This window comes from Mastomys coucha, unplaced genomic scaffold (assembly GCF_008632895.1).
Source record: "Mastomys coucha isolate ucsf_1 unplaced genomic scaffold, UCSF_Mcou_1 pScaffold8, whole genome shotgun sequence".
Taxonomy (NCBI): Eukaryota; Metazoa; Chordata; class Mammalia; order Rodentia; family Muridae; genus Mastomys; species Mastomys coucha.
Genome location: NW_022196914.1, coordinates 4,442,635 through 4,448,253, shown reverse-complemented (window position 1 = coordinate 4,448,253; position 5,619 = coordinate 4,442,635). Strand labels below are relative to the sequence as shown.

At 37.6% G+C, this 5,619-nt stretch overlaps 1 protein-coding gene across 2 annotated transcripts in view; it reads left to right on the top strand.

Moving 5' to 3' along the window:
- Wdr70 (WD repeat domain 70) overlaps nucleotides 1-5,619 on the top strand; it is a 227,894-nt gene that overhangs the window by 124,446 nt on the left and 97,829 nt on the right. The window lies entirely within an intron of this gene.

Here is a 5,619-nt window from a genome sequence, read left to right as displayed (position 1 = left end):
GAGAGAGAGAGAGGAATAAGTAACATGATTTTAAAGTTTTCCTCAGCTACATAGTGAGTTCAAAGTCAACCTGAGGGAGCCTCCCTCAAAGCATGGAAACTAAGTAAAATAATTTAAAATAAAACCTCGGTCCTTTGGTTTTCTTTCAGTGCTGTCTCTTGCCTGTCAGAATAGCCAAAAGGGACTTTGTGTTTGCCTTTTGACTAGTTTATTTTCCTTGTTGCTGTTTCTTCTCCAAGGACTCCAAGGTGTGCCTCTTGTAGTTCCCACTGTTCGCTATGTCTGTTGACATTAAATTGACTCTTAATTGCATTCCTTTCTCTAGAACAGCAGTTCTCAACCTGTAAGTCATGACGCCTTTGGGGTTAAATGACCCAGTTGCAGGAGTCACATATCAAATATCCTGCACCTTAGATATTTACATTATAATTCATAGCAGTAGCAAAAAATGTAAGATTATAGTGTTATCATATTTTCTCCCTCCAAAGCCTTCCATATAGCTCTTCTTGCTCTCAATCAAATTCATGATGTCTTTTTTCATGAATGTTGTTACATACATAAATATAGATAATTACATCATAAATAAATACATGATTACAACCTGCTTTATCTGTATAATGCTACCTATGTGGATATTCTCAGGTCTGACTGTTTGATATTGGACAACCATTTGATAAGATCTTCCCTGGGAAGACTGTTTCTCCTGCTCTCAGCGTTCCTTAATTGTCTGCAGTTCTTTGTGTAGGATTCAGGCCTGATGGCCTTCCCTGTTCACTTTCACATGTCTGCTGTTGTTACCTTTGCTCAGGTCATGCTGGTAAGATTTTGTGTGTGTCCATGATATTCCTAGGATGCATAATGTCAAAGCTAATTTCCTTATCCTTTAACTTTTACTGTCTTTCTGCCCCTTTTCTACAACAATCCTTGAGTCTCAGGTTTAGAAGTTGTGTTGTAGGTTTATGGATTGGGGCTGGGCTCCACAACTGTGCATTTTGATTGATTGTGATTTTCTGTAATGACCCCCATTTGTTGCAAAGAGAAGTTTCTTTGATGAAGGGTGAGAACTATATTTATTCATGGATGTAATTATGCTGGCCTAGTAAAGTGGTGGCTATAGATTCTCATGTAAGATCCCATGACTTCATTAGCCTTGGGTCTAGGTTCCCAGTACCAGTCAGGATTTATCTCTTGTCAAACAGGTCTTAAGATCAGAGGGCTATCGGTTACCACTAAGGTATATGTGCTGCTACTATATCCTTAGGGTTATTGTTCATGTTGGTTTTTTTTTGTGGACCATAGACATTATAGCTGAGTAGGACTATAGCTTGCTTGCTTCCTTCCTTCCTTTGGACACTTGCATGATGCTTTCAGATTGGTTCCAGCAGGGGACTCTGAGCTCTGTTTCTGAAGTACATGGTGTCTTTGTCAGTAAGGACTGACCTTTCACCTCTTTGGGCAACCAAGGGAAAAAACAGTAGCCTATAATATTTTGGAAGTCTCTGGGACAACTCTGACCAACAATTCAAAGGGTTAATTCTCATACATGGGATGGAAGTTTTTGAGAGATGGTCATTGGCTCTTGGAGGAAGCATTATTAGTCCAGCTGGGAAAATGTCACTTAAACTATTTTACTCTTTGTAGGGTTGCAGTCTAATTTAGATACTCTGGAAGTCAATGTTGGGCAGTTCTCAAAATTTAAAATAAATCTCCCATATGACCCACCCTTGGCTCGCACTGAAAGGGAAGACTTGATATCCTGTACCACAGATACTCACTCAGCCATGTTTATTGCAGCTCTATTCACAGTAACTAGGAAGTGGACACAACCAAACGGTCCTTCTACTGATGAAGATGAACAGATGAGGAAAATGTACCTACACTATGGAATAGTATTCAGCTGCAAAGAAAATGAAATTATGAACTTTGCAGACAGATAGGTGGAATTAGAAAAGATGAGTGAAACCTAGATCCCAGACCCAGAAAGACAAATGTCCTGTGTTCTCTCTCATCAGAGGTGTCTAGCTCCAAATCTTCAGATTTGAGTTCATATCCTAGAGTGACTATAGAAACTGGGAAAGAAAAAAGTCTTCTCAGTGTAGTTTCTAAGTATATGTGTATGAGTTTCCTGTCAAGTGTGTATTCATAAAGATTATTGTGTGTTTACATAAAAGTTAGAACACTGTCCTCATTTCTGTGGAACTTGAATGCCTTAATACTTTTTAAAAAGAAGGCCATATTTTTTTTCTACCAAGAGCGTATATAAGTTTCAGACTCTTATATCAGTTGAGTTACTTGTGTAGTCTTTCGAGAAAAATTAAACCAAGATCTAAGTGATTTCCATGCAAAATTAATGCTTCCCCCGACTTATGCCAAGTGCCTTGATGCATTTATGTAGCAGATGCCAGAAAGTTTAGAACTTGTATCTGGACACGATCCAGAATTCTAAGACAGAAAGCATTTGTGCCTGGGGCAATGTAATGACCCCACCTGTGTCTTTTTCTTGTCTTCTGGATGTTTTCATTTTATGTCCAGAAAGGCCCAGGCAGGTCCCTCTTCTATTTTTAAATCTTTCTTATGAAACACAGTTTTAATTTTACAAGACCAGATCTTACTCCAAGTTTCAAAATATGTGTTCTTCAGCATAAAATGTTCTGACAGATACCTAATGACCCAGCACTTTAGCATCTATTTTTTAGGCATACATTCAGAGAATCAGGGCCATAAAACCATAGTGTAATTAGTCAGATGTTGTATGAACTTGTATTTCACACATCTATATTCTAGGTTAATTAATTTCTACTTTCTCATTATTTTGATAACTAGCTCAACTTAATAAACTAAAATAAATGGAAGTACTTATTTGTTAGATTTATTAGCTTTTTTTAAAAATTTATGATCTAAGGGGAAATGCAGAAAGGAACAAGTATTTATTGAGTGCCTATTATGTTCCAAGTATTGTCCTGGATATGTTTACCTCCTTAATCTCATTTTGTCTTCACAGCCCCTCAATGTTACTATTATCATCCCAGTTTTAGACAAGATGAGGTTTAAACGAGCCACATGATGTTTCTTTATGCTTGTGTGGAGTCTTTCACACCATAAGTCTGAAGTACCATCTGCCATTGGGAATGCTCAGTTATAAAAAGGAGAATTGACTATTGTAATTTATCCTCACCACTGCAGAGCTAGGGCCAGAAAAATAAAAACACATGTAGTGTTTCTCAGTTCTTTGTGATTGTTAATTGTGGGAACCAGTTAACAGAGATAAGGAACAAGTAGACAATACAGGATACCTTCCGTAAGGGGAAGGCTTTATAATACGAATGATGCTGTTACAGTGACATCCATGTATGAAAACATTAGCCTGATCCTTACCTTGGACTGTGTACTAAAATCAGTTTAAATAGGGGATAGATCTAGTCATAAAATTTAAAACTATAAAACTTAGAGAAGAAATAAAGGGGATTTCTATTATTTTTGGTTAGGTGAGAAGTTTTTAAGTATGTGGCTCCCAAATACTAATCAATTAAGCTGTATAAGAATTTAAGGAAGGGATTTAGCGTAGTTGGTAGATTGCTGGTCTAGCATGTACAAAGCTCTGGAATCAATCCCCAGCACCATGTAGACCAGATATGGTAGCATACATTTATAATACTAGCCCATAGGAGGTGAAGGCAGGAGGACCAGAAGTTCCAGGTCTTCTGAGATGTTTGAGACCCCGTCTCAAAGAGTTTTGAAAGATCACATTTATTTTATGTGTGTCTGTGTCTTTCCTGTCTGAATGTTGTACACCATAGTGTAGTTATAGAGCTTTCGGTGTCAGAAGTCATCAGATCTCTTGGAACTGGAGGTACAGAGGTTGTTAGCTGCTATGTAGGTACTGAGAGCTGAATCCTGGCCCTCTTGCAGAGGACCTAAACCCTATGCAAGTGTGATTAACTGCTGAGCTGTTTCTCCAGCCCACCAATATTTTTTTAATTTGTTATTGAAACACTTTTTAAAAATGAAAAGTCATGATAACATACTTGGCTAATATTTGCTACTTTACAAATACCCTTCTCATCAAGTAATTAGATCCAGAGCTGGAGATTGACTCAGTATGTTTGTCTAGTATGTGCAAGTCTCTGGGTTTGTGTCTCCGCCCTCACTTCCTGCCACTCCTCCAAACCAACCAACCAACAAAAGAAACAAAATTGTATCTAGAATAAAGAGCTGTCAGCATCTAGTAAAAAGAAAATGAACTACTTACTATTGAAAGCAGGCAAACATTTGAACAGTTCCTTCACTAAAGAAGAGAAACGGTGTGTGGACCAGTCCTCCGCATCACTAAGGCATTTTGGAACTCTAAATTAAATCCATAATGCACAGTATTCATGAATTTCATATTCAGATAAGTGCCAGACTAACGTGTAAAGAACATGAGAAAGGGACTGTAACCTCCGAGGCTTCCTTGAAGTCCTCTCATTTACACTTCGTTGGTCAAAGTCAGCTGCATGTGAGTTTGGGAAATGCAGGCTTAAGCTCATCAGTAGACATTGAAGAGCACAGCCAGGAGTTGCTGTCATAGTCTTGAGGACATCTAACTGACTGCCGGGGTGTTGTAACATGGTACTCCTTACTTCCTAGCAGACTAGTTTCAACGCTGCAGTTCCATTGTGCCCTTCTGGTTTTCTGAGAATCTTTCTAGACCTGTTTGAGCATACACACACAGCTAGTGGGGAGGTTTTAAATTACACATCCTGCTTTTTACATATGTATTATATAAATTAATATATATGAATAATAGTGAATTTTTTATTTTTGAGTGAGCTTTGATTGTTACCCACTTCTGGAAAATTTGTTCACTAAATTGTCAAATTTATTTCCTTATTTGTTTATATACTCTAAAGGCAGATTGACTCAGTGTGGCTACTTTGGGAAGAAGGACAAGAAGATACAGCTTCCCCTCAAGTCCATCTCTGGGGTTCTGACCTGAGAATAGGGTTTCATTAGAATCAAGAGCCGCTCACTGCTAAGCTGTGCAGCAAGCTGCAGCCCTGCATATGATGCCATACCCATACCATCTGCACTCATTAGTTTTATGTTGATCTCATTATTCTCACTGTCTACTCCGTTCAAGTAGAAGTAACACTTATATACATCTAATCTCCATTGTCACATATGTTTTATATAAATGTGCTCGTGATTGTGGTGGGATTTATGAACGACATCTTTAATTTTTCAAAGTCTCTCTTCCATTCTTCTTTCACAACCTTTGTGCTGTTGCTGTTGTATGTTTTATTTGAACATGCATTATAAGCTTCACAATATATATTTTAATTGTGCTTTATAGCCATATAATTTTTAGAAAATGATTTAGTTTTTAAAATGTCTTTTACATTTGCCTTCAGTTTTTCTTTGTGTGGACTTGGACTTCTATTTGTTTTTTAATTTAACTTTTTTCTTCTTTTTTTTTTTATTAGATATTTTCTTTATTTACATGCCATATTTCCCAGTTTCCCCTCAAAATAAAAAAAAACAACAAAAAACAACAAAACAACAACACGAACAAACCCCTTGTTCCCTCCTCCCTCCCCCTGCTCGCCACCCCACCCTCTCCTGCTTACTGGCCCTGGCATT